The 17,234-nt window shown below is 42.1% G+C and overlaps 1 protein-coding gene across 3 annotated transcripts in view; it reads left to right on the forward strand.

Moving 5' to 3' along the window:
- pappaa (pregnancy-associated plasma protein A, pappalysin 1a) overlaps window positions 1-17,234 on the forward strand; it is a 336,995-nt gene that overhangs the window by 134,848 nt on the left and 184,913 nt on the right. The window lies entirely within an intron of this gene.

The raw sequence follows: 17,234 nt of genomic DNA on the forward strand, positions 1-17,234 counted from the left end.
TTTTCTTTGGGTTTTCACGTGAATAAACTACTTAGTATATTTGAAACGCTATTGTAACAGGTAACAGTTTACCTATTAAGAAGAATTAAGAACATGGAAGCTGCAGAAGTAACTATGTTTTCACCATAGTCACCACACTCCCAATTAGTTGCTGTTTTAATTGATGTAATTGTCAAAAGAGCAACAGGAATATAGACCCACTTTACAATACACTCCATTGGAGACAGCAACAGTGATTTTCCCTTGCGTATCCAAATTAGTTTGTTTGGGGTTCCAGTGTGATGTAATTGTTTTGATCTTCTAAACTTGGAGGCTCTAGAAATTAATATTGATAATACAATGATTTATCACTTGCCTGTTGACCTCAGTGCCGTTTTCCTTCGCTTTGTAAGTGAGAGTATCATATTACTTCAGTTGTCCTTAGCATCGTATGATAGAGGCTCAATGGTAAACTAATATACAAAAGATCCCACCTGCTTGGTAAGAATGGTAACAATGTTATGTCTCTGGAAGGGTTGTGAACTAAAAGGATCAAAGTGACAGAGCTGTGTACTTCTGTACTTCAATGAGTGATGAAATTTGGAAAAGGAATGCTTTAGGCACATAAACACCATTTCCAAATGAATCAGCATTTGACATTAAAGAGGGCTTGTCCCCATTTTGTATCCATTTGGTAAGTCACAGTCATTGCAGCTCTCCTACTTACAGCAGCTGTACTTCAAGGCAATAGCAATATATGGTGTATATTAGACTCGTCCCACTGAAAAAAAATCGCCTCAAACTGAAAAAAACGCAATGGAATTTGTTAAATATTAAGGTGTCTACATTAAACAATTTAGATAGTAGTTAATTGAAACCAAATCCCATTTGAAAGTGTATATATCAATTTCCTTTGGTCACAGACCATTTGTATCCTGGCACAGATTTTAAAAGTTATACTGTAAAATAGGAAATTATTAAGTAAATCCGTCTTAGAATTTAGATGAGATTCCCAACAGTGTGGAAACAGGCCATTTGGCCCAACAAGTCCACACAAACCCAAGAGTAACTTATCCAGATGCATTCCTCTACATTTACCCCTGACTAATGCACCAACACTATGAGCAACTTACCATGGTCAATTCACCTAATCTGCACATCTTTGGATTGTGAGAGGAAACTGGAGCACCCAGAGGAAACAGACGCAGACACTGGGATAATGTGCACACAGACAGTCACCCAAGGCTGGAATTGAACCTGGGTCCCTGGTCCTGTGAGGCAGCATAGCTAACCACTGAGCCACCATGCCGGCATCTAAAATTCTCATTATTATTACATTTGGATCCTACTTCAATAACCCTCTTACTTGCAGCTGATCTGTAATGCAGAGCAAAACATGCAGAAAGAGTGCTAAATACTGGTCATTAGTCAGAAGGAAAAGAAAAGCCCTTTCCTGGTTTGTTATCCTTTCAGTGCAATTCCCCAATGCCTAAACTGATCATCTGCCAGGTAGTCTGCTGTTTACCAAGAATCCAATTGGAGAGGCTTACACCTATAGTTGAAAGCTGGAAAACGTCCCACACACGTTTCAGGAAACCAATGACTGACACATTGGTGTAAGAACCGCTCCTCAGCTTTAACATCCTGGTTTCAAAAAAAACATTCTGTGTTGGCCACCTCAAGTGCCCTTATGTGATGCTTGCGTGAGGGCCACTTCTGTAGTGGCAAGATGACAGATAATCTGCCCTTTGTTTTGCTGAAATTCTTCTAACAGGAGCAGCTTTAACCCTTGACCCTGCCATTTATTAAATCTTGTTCCAGTCTAGTTACAACAAACACTCAAAGAGCCAAAAAAAAATCACTTGACTCCACAAAACCTACTGTTGGACTTTCTTAGATAGATTTTGACTGTGCGATAGTGACTTCAATGGAACTATAAATAAGGAGAGGCGTAAAACACAAGTTTTTGATTCAGTATTACTCAAATTTCACTATCGTATGCAGTCAAGATTTATTCAGTTTACTGCACAAACCCTTCTTATGCGCTGGAGCTTTTATTTCTTTCTAAATTACATCTCATTCTCTCCTCATTCCACCTCCACCCACTCACATCAGTTAATTCCCTGTCTTGACACAGTAAGAAGCCAGATTGCTCACAGTTTGGCCAGTGTTATGATTAATTTGTCTTGAGGGAGATGCAAGAAAGACCCCAGTGAGACATGTCATCCATTTTTGTTTTTCCCATATTACTGCTTCCTTTGGTTTTCTCCACCAAGGTTTTTCTCCCCATTCACCCACATGAGCAGAGGTCAAAGGTCAAACCTGCGACCCTCCGGATCCACATGGCTCCATTTGATGCTTTCTAGCCCATTTTCATAGCAAGTCATTCGGAGAATGCAACCAACTTCATATTCAGCTGGCACATGGTAAGTGTGTGGTTGCACGCTCACTATTGGCTTTGGAACGCTGACAGGAGCTGCATACTGATTGCAGATTTTAAATTCCTGGCCATCACACCCCGAAAATTCATTCACCATTATAAATTTCAACAATTAGACATGTATTTTCATCCCCTGGTAACATCTCACGCTTTGCCTTACAGTTTACAACACAATACAGTACAGGAACAGGCCCTTCGGCCCACCAAGCCTGCGCCAATTCCTGATCAGAAATTATTGCCCACGCATGGTATCTATCCCTCTGGTTGCCTCCCATTCATGTGTCTCGCAAGATATGCCTTAAACATTGCTAATGTGCCTGCTTCCATTACCATCACTGGCGGTGCGTTCCAAGCACCCACCTCCGTCTGGATGAAACATTTTCCCCGCACCTCTCCCCTAAACTTGCCCCCTCTCACTTTGAACCTGTGCCCTCTTGTAGTTGACCTGTTCACCCTAAAAAAAGAATCTCTGACTATCCATCCTATCTATGCCTCTCAATTTTGTAGACACGTATCAGCCTCCATCTTTCTAGTCAAAATGATCCAAGTTTATCCAACCTCTCCTCATAATTAAAACCTCCCAGACCAGGCATCATCCTGATAAACCTTCTCTGCACCTTCTCCAAAGCATCCGTGTCCTTCTGATAGTGTGGCAACAAGAACTGGATATAGATGACAGATAATTTCCCCTTTGTTTTGCTGAAATTCCAAAAGTGGCCTAAGTAAGGTTTGTACAAATGTAACATAACTTGACAACTTTTATATTTGATGCCCCAGCATGTTGTATGCCTTCTTGACCACGTTATCCACCCGTGTTGTCACTTTCAGGGATCTGTGGACCTGTATGCCCAGATCCCTGTGTATGTCATTTTCATGTCTCATTCACTGGGAAATGACGGGAGGTTTCCTATTGCAAAGGAGCTGAAATCAGAATCAGTTTAATCTGAGCAACCTCACTTGTCCACGTAATGACATGCAGTGGACCCCCAAAAAAAGAAAACAAATCACCGTGTGTACTGTTCTGAAGTGAATTTGACCATGATTGGAATGCTGTGTACATTAAGAATATGTACCTTTCTTAAATAGCAATATGATTGTTCAAGCTTTCGTTTGTGTGCTCAGTTTGGAGAGAAATGGTTGCATTCTTTTCTCTAAACCTGTGTGAATGCATTCTGAAATATGTCAAATTGAACCATAACAATAATTTTTGAAACTTCTACAATGCCTTTAGTCAGAGGAAGAGAAATAACAGAAGACCTCTCCAAATTAACGCAGCTTGGGTTATTTAAGGGGAAGAGAAAAACACTGACAGTGCAGATTATCTTAAAAATTGGGACAAACTCTTACTCCTGACAACTTTGCATATTATCCCTCCCCTTCACAGACTTTATTCCCGAAATTGTTTATAAAAGATGTTTGTGATGTTAAGACAGAAGTGTGGCTTCAGCTTCCCATCTGAGGCAAATAAATACGATACATAGGATAATAAATGGCTGGCAGCAAGTTACAGGCAGTAATTCAATTGAACTGTCCTGATGATGCAATAAACCTCGAGAGTGAAGCTCAAGCAATTTACAAATGTCATCAGAACTGCTAGGCTGAATTACTACTTCACATCTGCTGCCAGCTCTTTGTTATTCTTCATATTATATTGTATATTGTCTTTTTTTAAGTGTCCTGTTTTGTTTTTGTAGACCATATGATATTTCAATTTATCTCTCATACCGTTAGCTTGAAGTTAGCCGTTACACTGTTAGCCCCATTCTTGATGAAAGGCTTATGCTCAAAACGTCAACTCTCGTGCTCCTCGGCAGCTGCCTGACCGGCTGTGCTTTTCTAACACCACACTTTTTGATTCAGATCTTCAGTATTTGCAGTCCTCACTTTCTCCTGTTAGCACCATAGTTAAGATCAACTAGGAGAAAGTGAGGACTGCAGATGCTGGACATCAGAGCTTAGAAATGTGTTGCTGGAAAAGCGCAGCAGGTCAGGCAGCATCAAAGGAACAGGAGAATCGACGTTTCGGGCATAAGCCCTTCTTCAGGAATGAGGAGGGTGGGCCAAGCTGGCTAAGATAAAAGGTAGGGAGGAGGGACTTGGGGGAGGAGCGTTGGGAAGACGATAGGTGGAAGGAGGTTAAGGTGAGGCTGATAGGCCGGAGAGGGGATGAGGGTGGAGAGGTCGGGAAGAAGGTTGCAGGTCAAGAAGGCGGTGCTGAATCTGAGGGACTGAGAAAAGGTGGGGGGAGGGGAAATGAGAAAGCTGGAGAAATCTGCATTCATCCCTTGTGGTTGGAGGGTTCCTAGGCGGAAGATGAGGCGCTCTTCCTCCAGGCATCGTGTTGCCATTGTCTGGCAATGGAGGAGGCCAAGGACCTGCATGTCCTTGGTGGAGTGGGAGGGGGAGTTAAAGTGTTCAGCCAAGGGGCGGTTGGGTTGTTTGGTGTGGGTGTCCCAAAGGTGTTCTCTGAAACGTTCCGCAAATAGGCGGCCTGTCTCCCCAATGTATAGGAGGCCAATTTCGGGTGCAGTAAATGATGTGTGTGGAGGTGCAGGTAAATTTGTGATGGATATGGAAGGATCCCTTGGGGCCTTGGAGGGAAGTGAGGGAGGAGGTGTGGGCGCAAGTTTTGCATTTCTTGCGGTTGCAGGGAAAGGTGCCAGGAGTGGAGGTTGGGTTGGTGGGGGGTGTGGATCTAACAAGGGAGACGCGGAGGGAGTGGTCTTTCTGGAATGCTGATAGGGATGGGGAGGGAAATATATCCCTGGTGGTGGGGTCTGTTTGGAGATGGCGGAAATGACGAAGGATGATACGATGTATCTGGAGCTTGGTGGGGTGATAGGTGAGGACCAGTGGGGTTCTGTCCTGGTGGCAATTGGAGGGGCGGGGTTCAAGGGCGGAGGAGCGGGAAGTGGAGGAGATGCAATGGAGAGCATCGTCAACCACATCTGAGGGGAAATTGCAGTCTTTGTAGAAGGAGGCCATCTGGGTTGTTCAGTATTGGAATTGGTCCTCCTGGGAGCAGATGCGGCGAAGGTGAAGGAATTGGGAATATGGGATGGCATTTTTACAGGGGGCAAGGTGGGAGGAGGTGTAATCTAGGTAGCTGTGGGAGTCAGTCGGTTTATAGTAAACGTACGTGTTGAGTCGGTCGTCCGAGATAGAAATGGAAAGGTCAAGGAAGGGGACGGAGGAGTCTGAGACGGTCCAGGTAAATTTGAGGTTGGTGTGGAAAGTGTTAGTAAAGTGGATGAACTGTTCAACCTCCTCATGGGAGCACGAGGTAGCGCCGATACAGTGATTGATGTAGCGGAGGAAAAGGTGGGGGGGGGTGCCAGTGTAGCTGCGGAAGATTGACTGTTCCACTTATCCAATGAAGAGGCAGGCATAGCTGGGGCCCATGTGGGTGCCCATGGCTACTCCTTTGGTTTGGAGGAAGTGGGAGGATTGGAAAGAGAAGTTGTTCAGAATGAGGACCAGTTCAGTCAGTCGAAGGAGGGTGTCAGTGGAATGGAAGAAAGTGAGGGCTGCAGATGCTGGGGATCAGAGCTGAAAATGTGTTGCTGGAAAAGCGCAGCAGGTCAGGCAGCATCCAAGGAACAGGAGAATCGACGTTGGGCTTATGTCCGAAACGTCGATTCTCCTGTTCCTTGGATGCTGCCTGACCTGCTGCGCTTTTCCAGCAACACATTGTCAGTGGAACGGTACTGGTTGGTACGGCGGGAAAGGAAGAAGCGGAGAGCTTTGAGTCCTTCGTGATGGGGGATAGAGGTGTACAGGGACTGGATGTCCATGGTGAAGATAAGGCGTTGGGGACCGGGGAAGCGAAAATCATGGAGGAGGTGGAGGGCATGGGTGGTGTCCCGAACGTAGGTGGGGAGTTCTTGGACTAAGAGGGACAGGACCATGTCAAGGTATGCAGAGATGAGTTTGGTGGGGCAAGAGCAGGTTGAGACAATGGGTCGGCCAGGGCAGTTAGGTTTGTGGATTTTGGGCAGGATGTAGAAACGGGCGTTGCGGGGTTGTTGGACTATGAGGTTGGAGGCGGTGGATGGGAGATCCCCCGAGATGATGAGGTTATGGATGGTCTGGGAGATGATGGTTTGGTGCTGGGAGGTGGTGTCATGGTCAAGGGGGCAGTAGGAGGAGGTGTCTGCGAGCTGGCGTTTAGCCTCAGCAATATAAAGATCAAACTACCAACGTGCCGCCCTAGTCTGCCGGTTTGATGATGAGGTTGGGGTTGGAGCGGAGGGAGTGGAGGGCTGCACGTTGCGAGGGTTCCAGAAAGACCAGTCTCTCCGTGACTCCCTCAGCAGATCCACACCCCCCACCAACCCAACCTCCACTCCCGGCACCTTCCCTTGCAACCGCAAGAAATGCAAAACTTTCACCCACACCTCCCCCTCACTTCCCTCCAAGGCCCCAAGGGATCCTTCCATGTCCATCACAAATTCACCTACACCTCCACACACATCACTTACTGCATCCGCTGCACCCGATGTGGCCTCCTCTACATTGGGGAGACAGGCAGCCTATTTGCGGAACATTTCAGAGAATACGTCTGGGACACCCGCACCAACCAACCCAACTGCTCCGTGGCTGAACACTTTAACTTCCCCTCCCACTCCACCAAGGACATGCAGGTCCTTGGCCTCCTCCATCGCCAGACCATGTCAACACGATGCCTGAAGGAAGAGCGCCTCATCTTCCGCCTAGGAACCCTCCAACTACAAGGGATGAATGCAGATTTCTCCAGCTTTCTCATTTCTGCTCCCCCAACTTTTTGTCAGTCCCAACCCTCAGACTCAGCACCACCTTCTTGACCTGCAATCATCTTCCCGACCTCTCCACCCCCACCCCCTCTCCGGCCTATCACCCTCACCTTAACCCCCTTCCACCTATCGTATTCCCAACGCCCCTCCCCCAAGTCCCTCCTCCCTACCTTTTATCTTAGTCTGCTTGGCACACCTTCCTCATTCCTGAAGAAGGGCTTATGCCCGAAACGTCGATTCTCCTGTTCCTTTGATGCTGCCTGACCTGCTGCGCTTTTCCAGCAACACATTTTTAAGCACCATAGTTCAGGCACTAAAGATGATAAAACATACAAGTTGGAGATATAGATATCAGACAGAGAAGGGAAAAAATCTAAGTGATTCCCTGGCCCAAACCTTCACAATTTTCTCTGCATTTTTCCTCAAGGCATCCAGTGCAAAAGTGAACCATCTTGACTGTCTGTTTTTTATTTATTCATGGATAGTCGCCGTTTTGGTGGCTGGCCAAGCATTTATTGCCGATCATTTTTTTTTGGCTTCCAGGACATTTTGCTGAGCTGCATTCTTCTACCACTGCATTTAGTGTAGTTTGACCCACAATGCTGGTCAGGAGTGAGTTCCAGAATTTTGACCCAGCAACACCTATGGAATGTAATGCTTTTCCAAGTCAGGATAGTGTGTGGCTTCAAGGGGAACTTGCAAGTGATGCTGTTCCAAAGTATCTGCTTCCCTTGTTCTTCCAGATTATCATACTCACAAGTTTGGAAAGTGCTACCTAAGGGGCCTTGCTGAACTTCAACAGTGCATCTTGTAAATGGTACATATTGTTGCTACTAGGCAAAAGTGAGGACTGCAGATGCTGGAAATCAGAGTTTAGATCAGAGTGGTGCTGGAAAAGCACAGCAGGTCAGGCAGCATCCGAGGAGCAGGAAAATCGACGTTTCGGGCAAAAGCCCTTCATCAGGAAGAGAGGCAGGGAGCCTCCAGAGTGGAGAGATGCTACTGATCATCAGAGGTGAAGAGAGCGAACATTTGTGGATATGATGTCAATCAAATCCAACATGCAAGAATCTAGGCTGTACATATTGGTCGGCTATCCAGCTATGAAAGTCTTCACACACAAAGTTGATCTAAATTTCATAAGGCAAAGATTGCAGCAGGTCTCACTTGACTGTGAGACCAGGTATGGAAATCCCAGTTAGTTGTTCCTCTCCTAACCTATTCTTGGTTAGGCCAACTGCAGTAAACCAACCACTACTCCAGTTGTTGTGAGGTATCCCAACTGAGACTACAACTTGACACAGATTAATTCCTCATGAAGAGTTGATGCTTGAAATGTCAATTCTCCTGCTTCTCGGATGTTACCTAACCGGCTGTGCTTTTCCAGCATCACGCTTTTTGATTCTGATGTCCAGCATCTACAGTCCTCACTTTCTCCGAGCAGATTCTTTCTGGTCTGTTTGGCTGACTATCACGGTCTAACTTACTCCTTAACCCAGAGTAGATCTTAAAAAGAAACAAAATGCAACAAGCTAAATCATGCAATTCACAGTATGAATGATACGTCTAGGACAAGACTATTCACAGATTCATAAGCAATGAATTATTCAATCCTGAGCAGATATTTTTCAAAAAACGTTTGCAAAACCTAGCTGAACTTACACAATATTAAAGCTTTTGCTATACAAAAGGGAGAGTAAAACATTTAACTAAACAAGTAAAGTGTCACATTCACGATGAATCATAAGACAGAGTAGCTACACTTCAAACCAATGCATCTGTTAAGAATTGTGTGTAATTCTTACTTGCATTTGTCTGTGCTCCCAGAGCAATTTATGCAGTTATAAGTGTGCTAGCCAGCTATATTAATAATGCTCTAATGGGCATGTTTATGTCATGGAACTGCTTATACTCAAAGTATTGAAGCTGTTGCGACTCTATATTTGCCTCACTTACATTCAGTAACTGAACAAAGAGACCAGCAACTAGTTTAATTCAGGGACAAGGCTGTGAAATTATAGAACGGTTTGAGGAAGTGATTGGTGTTGGCAAATTCAATGGGAAAAAGGAATAATGATGCTCATTGACAATGAGTGAGGGAAATGAAAGAGAAATTTATGATATTTTAATTTGAGCCTTCACTGTCTAAAATGTTCATATTTTCACATAAAGCCAGTTGCTTGCTTTTGACAATCATAATTTTGCCTTAAAGCAATTGTGCTGCACAACAGAACCTTAATATTGTTTTTGTATTTCTGCCCGCAAACTTTCCACCATGAGTCTTTCCAAATGAAAGCTCAGCTATGAGCACAGAATGGACAGTGTGGTCCCCATTTTTGTTTGCCACCCTCACAAGTAGGACCCATGATCCTGCAGGCACCAATCTTAAACCATTTAGCACTGTGTCAACTCCTCCATCACCAAGAAGTAAGTTTAGGATTCAGAGAACATCCTTCATCTCTGCCTTTCTCCGTCAGCCAACACCTACCTCAACAAAATATGGTTGGCGCATTAAACGTTTTAAGCAAATAATGACAAATGATGTTTCTATCATGGCCAAGTTGCAAACGGGCAAACTTCAGAGGCGCACAACTGATGCCTTTTCAGTGGATTTCCCTTTTATGTGTTGAAAATTGTAAGGTTGATAGTTTGCTCAGAGACCAAGCTGCTGTTGCAGGCTGGTTGCACCCTTTCAGAAATATTTAAAAGGCATTTGGATGGGTACATGAATAGGAAGGTTTTAGAGGAATTTGGGCTAAATGCTGGCAAATGGGATGAGATTAATTTAGGATATCTGTTGTCATGGATGGGTTGGACCGAAGGGTCTGTTTGCTTGCTGTATGACTCTATGATATCTGACAAAATGTACCAATAGAGCGGGAAAGAGTTGAAAAGTCCTTCGAAAACGTGAAGAGGAGTTGGGTTCAGGCAGACGCTGGAAGAGACCGCACGTTTGCTGCTCAGCTGTCTGTAAACAGTGAACACTTTGGTTTTAATCATCTCCTGCAGATGTGTGCAGTGACAGAGGTTAAATGCAGCCCTGCTATGCACTTGAAGCTGGGGTCCTTCTTACTGAGGTGTCGGTGAGAGAAAATCAATACAAACAAGGGCAATTATCAGGCGGCGGTTAACTGCAAGTGGCCTCTGAGAGAGAAAAAAAAATTACTGTTGGATAGGAAAATGTGGGTTTGCAGCTTTAGAGTCCTTAAGTATCTCCTTTTATTTCATAAAAGACTTTGAAGTCATTTGTGGTTTCCAAGGCATTAACATCTAACAAAACCTGATTACTCAATTTTTATGTCTCTTGCGATTTGAATTTTCATTTATTGTCAGCTACAGACAACAATACATCTTTAAGGATGGCCTGGCAGCACAACAGCAGTAGTTAGCAAGATATTTGTGTATTTTTAGAGCTTGCTTTCCCATACTACTCAGCTGTCATTAACTAATGCATAACAAAGTAGTCTGCCATCACAAGTGAAGGGCTCCCAATCTGAGCTGTTTTGATCAAATAATTTTTCACATGAAAGAGTTAGGACCTGAATAGTGTCTAATTGTAATCAGTTTACTTTGGTCTCTGACAACCCTGGGTGGCCATTAATGGAGCACACTGGCAAATTTACATTAGAATATAGGGTTTTAGGATTGAGACACATTGCTCCGTATAGTGGCTTGAATGGGCTGTGCCAGCAGTGTGACAACAGTCCCCCTGCGTAAAGCTTCACCGGGCAGAATGTAGGCTTCTGAAAAAAAAGCTCATTGCTGACTTCGGAGAAAAATAAAACTTCAAGATAATTCATTTCAGTCAGTGTAATAAACAAGATTTGCAATTCAATGAAAATAAGCATGTTCCTTCAAACGATCATGTTCCGTGATGTGCCCCATCTTTTAAACTGTATGGCACAAAGTTACAAATAAGGGTTTCGTTAATTCTGGTAGTGGGCAAAGTAATTTTATGTGAATGAGATAACTGCTGGAGAAAACTGTAAAAAGAAAGAAAGCACTAGCATTCATATAGTAACTTTAGGACATTCCAAAGTACCTTATATCGAGTGATAAGTGGACTCAGTTTTACTGGGACAGTCATGGTTCTTCATTAAGTGGTGTAGTTTTCTTAAACAATTGTTCAGATGTCCCGCTTTTCACCTTATATATTCTTGTCAAATTTAAGCTGGTTATGAGGGAAGAATGTCTCTGCGAATTTTCATCCTTCTTCTTATAACGATGTCACATCACATCTCCTTGTACTGTATGCAGCAGACCTGATCTCATCCACCTCCATCTCCCTGCCTTTTCAGTGCCAATGGCTCCATCACTGTTGATGCCTTTTAAACAATTTATGGAATAGTGTTGCCAACTCTGGCAGGATATATGGCATCGTATGACCTCTCGCCTTCAACTCCCCCCTTCTCTGTAAGACGATTATTATTCATTGTCCAACACATCAATCATAACAAAGCTCCACTTTGGCCAAGAAACTGAAAGAACTTTTCTACTCTTCTCTGTGGTGCATGATGTTTTATTAGAAAATTGTTTTAAATCCACAGTGATCTAGCTGACCTCTGTTGGCAACCAAATGAGAGAATTGTGGGCGGCACGGTGGCACAGTGGTTAGCACTGCTGCTTCACAGCGCCAGAGACCCGGGTTCAATTCCCGCCTCAGGCGACTGACTGTGTGGAGTTTGCACGTTCTCCCCGTGTCTGCGTGGGTTTCCTCCAGGTGCTCCGGTTTCCTCCCACAGTCCAAAGATGTGCAGGTCTGGTGAATTGGCCATGCTAAATTGCCCGTAGTGTTAGGTAAGGGGCAAATGTAGGGTTTCGCTTCGGCGGGTGGGTGTGGACTTGTTGGGCCGAAGGGCCTGTTTCCACACTGTAATCTAATCTAATCTAATCTAATTTACAATATATGATATCTAGGTGTGCAGGATGTGCAAGAGAAACATGAGTCAGCTGAACATATTAACTGTTTTAGCAATGTCGTTGAGAACATATTGCTGATCTGGACAACAGGAAACCACAGAATTAAAAACAAAAACACTGTGGAAGCTGGAAGAAATGATGTCCAACTCTAAATGTAACTCTGTTTGTGCAAGCATGCAAGTTGTGTAAGTAGGCCATTCAGCCCATTAAGCCTGGTCCAACACTCAATATGATCATCTGATGGTAACTTCAATTGCGCATTCCTGCCTAACTCTAAAACCTTCCCTTTCCACAGATAATGTCCTGTTGACTGTTCCTAGGATTTTGCATTTTCTATTTCCACTCTTTTTATTTCCACTCGAGAAATACAGACATTTTGTGTTATATTTCAGCCAAAGGCACAACATCTAACATGGTAGCACTCCGTCAGTACTGCACTTAAAAATCAGCCAAGGTCAAGTGTTAATGCAAACACCTAAAACAAGATTAACTCAGTGGTTTTCAAACAAGTCTGTGAAGGAATCCTCTGCAAATATTGACAGACTCCAAGTGTTAATTACTAGAAGACAGTGATCTAACAAATGAAAGCGGTTGAGAAAATGTGTTATATTCGGAGAAAACAATAGAAAAAACTGACAAAATAGATCAATAAATACAGAATTCTATTGACAAAAAGAATTCTGATCAACCCACTCTCACTGGGATCATTATAAGTACCCCAGAGTCCAGGTGAAAGCCAAGGGATTTAACAAATCAACAGGGATGTTCAAATATTGTGAAAATTTGAGACAAAATGTCCTGGTTGAATTCCTCCCAAATACAGAATAGTCAGTGCAAGTGATTGTAGAATTTTAAATGAAAATTATGTTCAGCACAAATAATATCACTGAAATGTTTTGTGCTGGTTTAAATAAAACATTGCTATAGGCACAGGTCATAGTTATAAAACTGGTCACGACACCAGGATAAATTGTTCATCATTGTGAACGTTTCTATTAAGTTAAACCAGTTCTTTTTGACACTATGGAGATATTTCAAAAGCTTTTGAATACATTTTTTATATGATTTATGAACCTTCATCATCCAATGCAACCATATTTGTTCCAAGTAATTTTTATTCCTTTAAAGTTGGATTACTCACAGTATCGGATAGGAATTCTGATTTAAAATTTTTATAAATCATTTTCTGCTTTACAAATCAAACAGCCCAAAGTTATCATTCTTAAATGTGTGTAAGAAAAGCAATTTTTTTTTGTTAAATGATTTTTGAGAACCACTAATGTTTGATAGATTTCAAGATATGGAAATGAATTTGAAAAGAAACTCAAGGGGAAAATATAATTTCGAAAGTGATGCCAAATCACTCTTGTACCTCTTTGTTTTAAAATAGCAAACACATGAAGATGATTTAAAGATTTAAATCTATCTTGCAAATCAGACAATAATTTTAAATCATTCAATTTTTGTTTTTGTAATTTATAACTCCTTGCTCAGACTGTGTTTCTGAACAGCTAATGAGTATTCCTTGTGTGTCTCACACATTTTTAAACAATCAAACTTTGCCTTCACACTCTTTTAGCAAATATATAATAGCAGAATAAAATCCTTTATTTGAGGAAAAGCGGGAGAACGACTAGTCGGCTGCATAATGAATGATCTGCTAATGAAATCATGGGAACATGCAACTTTTTTAACATATGATTTCTGGCAATCTGATTTCATTAGGCAGTCATTAATTCGGAAGAAATACGGGCATTCACCCATTTTTCATCAAAAGAAGAAAGGGAACCCCCATGGTTTAAAATCCAATTATTGACCCCATTCAACCCCACCTTCAGTACAAGGCTGTGATTATGTTTCGCTGCAGACTGTGTTGTGTTCTATTTGACACAGGCTTATGGAACTCTCATTAAGTCACACACCTTGCTACAAGATACAAATCACGTGATTCCCAGGCATCTTCTTCCAAGAGCTGAGAAAGTGCTTATAATTTAATGTTACACCCAGAATCTAAAATAAAGTTCTTTGGATCAATAAAAGGCACAAGACTCAAGAAAAGGCTTGGATTTGACAGTTCTCTTTAAGAGGAATTTATTAGTTCCCACTGTGTCACCACGTAACAAGAAAGCGTGCACGTTTGGTTATAAAAGAATTCACTGCTTCTGGGTGGCTGAATACCAGTGGGGAAATGTAAAAGCTTACCAAGATGAAAAAACAATCAAGTATATTGTGAATGCTAGTTTAGATTGTTGGTGAAACTGAATAACTGTCTCCTTGTACAAAAGTACATTTTTAATACCTCACTTGCAACATATTCACTTAGGCCTGTCACCCATCAAGTTAGACTGTGATTTACTTTATGTGCAATTGCCTCCACCCTGCTTTTTCTGTTACTGCTACTCGTAGAGGCTAAGGTCAGTGACTGGGTACTGTTGTGCTCAGACTCACCCGACCTTCCGACTCACTATTCATGTTTTATGACTAGCATTAAAAATGTCTATTTTATCGCAACTCTAACCGGTCGGAAAGATTTTTTTTTGCATGGTATTTGACAATTCCCTCCTTTTTTTTTCAAAAGAATGACAGAACTATATAAGGCAGTTCCATCTCACCACCAGGGGATGAGAAAAGTACTTTAGTCATATCAATGTATTTTTGATTCGATCTAAGTGTGTAGTAAATTGTAAGGGAATTAATTCAAGGCTGTGTCTGTTCAGGCGAGTAGTGAGAATGCAGGACTTAAAAGGACAGAATCGCCTCCTACTTCTTTATCCCTGGGTGGTAATTGCCTTTAATCATTGTCTGGAAATGAACAGGAAAGGACAGGTCATCCTCAGTGTTTGAATTGCAGAGCGCTGCAGTATAATGTGTTCTGTCAATGTGAGTTGTTTTCTTAAAACCGAGCTGTTCAAGGCATTTGCAAAAGACAAAGAATTCCAGGATTTTTTCTCTCTAAAAAGCCAAAATAAGTTGTGATTTGCATGACAAGGCTCACCCCCCCCCACCCCCCACTCTGAATCCCCACACCCCAACCAAGAACAACACTGCCCATGGTGGGAGGTGTTGAGATAAATTCAATCTCTAAATAGGCAGTATCTGTTTTGTTGGGATGCACATCCACTTTTCAAGTGTAGCTTTGCCAAACAACAAAGGAAAATAAATCAAACACAAAAACCAGTAGCTTCCTCTGAGGTCCAAGTAGTTTAAAGCGTAATGTTAATTTCTGCTCTGGCCAGCACAATCTTTAACACAATCCACAAGCAAAAAAATTCTCATTTACACAGTGGGTAAAATAGGTTTGGTTTACACAACATTCAAATGAGACTCGATTAAAGTTGGACTCATTTCAAACACAACTCAGAAACCTCACAGATTAGAGACTTCCCAAGAAAATACCATACTGCTAGTCATTACAGTTCTGAGCATCCACTTTTTGATAAGAAAATGAATTATTGGCAAATAAAATGGTTTCTCAAGACATCCTAGCTGGCAGGATTCGTACTGGATCTCCAGTGCTTTTGGGATCTTTGCAACTGAAGTCACAGTCCCATTAAAACTGGGAATGCTCAAGCGGTCAAATTTGCAGGACTACAGATATCTCAAAGGTTCGAAGACCGGAGTAGATAGGGAAGGGTTTAGCCATAGAAGAATTTGAAAACAAGGATGAAAATTTTAAAGTTGAGCTTTTTCTTAACCGCCCAATAAAGGTCAGTGAGCACGTCATATCTTAAGCTGCAGGTTTTGGATCTGCCAAGTTTGCAGAGTGTTGGAGAATGAATGGAACCTGAAGTGTGCCGTAATTTCTCCATACAGCAGCTCAGATACTTTTTATGTATGAGAAAAGTTTTCGATAAGCAATGACTGAGCCTCAGTTAAACCTTTTGGGCTATGATACTGCCATACTGATTCGCATTAAGGAATATCATCCCTAATTCACATAAGAAATGTTCAAAACAGTAGCATTTGTGCAAACTTCTTGCAAATACCAGTGGTATCTTGAACAGGGCAGGCAATTTGATGTCTTTAAGTTGGGAATCAATAAGAAGTGGATGTCCTTGAAAGAATGGATATATAATGGGTGTCACTAAAGATGGGTTGATCAAAGTTCTTTCAATAGTCTTGGAAAACAATTACCCTGCAATCAAAACTCACAGATATGATTTGACTATTTATGATATTAATTGATTGTAGAATCATAGAAGTAGACTGCAGCATTCTTCTTGGAAAAAAAGGCAAGAATACTTTGAAATATTGAATTTATTGATTGTAAAATATCCATGGGTGTAGGAAGTGCCCTATAAATACAAATCTTGTATTTCTATATTTTCTAGTCTGCGAGGTTCTAAATATTCATAAATAGAGTCAGAGAGTCATACAGCATGGAAACTGATCCTTCAGTCCAACTCAAACTTGAGTAAATCATGATTTGCTACTGGAAAGCAGAATTATGAAATATAAACATAAAGTGTGAGAAATAGTTTGCATGCCTGACAGCAGCTGTGGAGAGAAACAGAGCAATGCTTGAAATCAACTCTTCTTTCAAGTTCATAGCTTTAATTTGATCTTGATTTTCCCTTTTTGAGACAAGTAGGGGACGGATGTGTTTGGTGCTTACTTACTCGCCACCTTCACTGTTGAGAAAACTTGTTGCATCATGCACTAATAAGTTTGTTAAGAGCTGACTGGGAAGCTATTTGGTGAATCAAAGGTTGGCAACTTCTGAATGCCAAAGACCACCCGCCAATGATTATTCTTCAGGGAATGTAAAAGCAAGAAGCTAGATCTTTTACTTTTCCTTCTCGTGGAGAGAGTGTCCTGATCTGAAGGAGGTCTGAGGCAACGTGGGTGTCTTTTAGAGACCATCTAGCTTGCTCCTTCCTATATTGCTTTGGCTAGTTCCAGACTGAGGCAAATGGAGGTTCCCTCCTCCCCTAAAATAATGGGTACGTTAACTCTGGATTCTCAGTTGAGAATGCAGCCACTTTTCTCATCGACTGGGAAAATGCAGATATCTGGGAAGATGGTGAACTAAGGCTCTTAAGTGGCTGTTAATTGACCATATAAAGACCTTAATTCCTGGTGAGTTCAGGTAGTTTCCAGTAGATTTTCTTGCCCACCACAGA

Source organism: Chiloscyllium plagiosum, unplaced genomic scaffold, assembly GCF_037043375.1.
Source record: "Chiloscyllium plagiosum isolate Xiang-an unplaced genomic scaffold, Cpla_swu_hap1 HiC_scaffold_21, whole genome shotgun sequence".
Lineage (NCBI taxonomy): Eukaryota > Metazoa > Chordata > Chondrichthyes > Orectolobiformes > Hemiscylliidae > Chiloscyllium > Chiloscyllium plagiosum.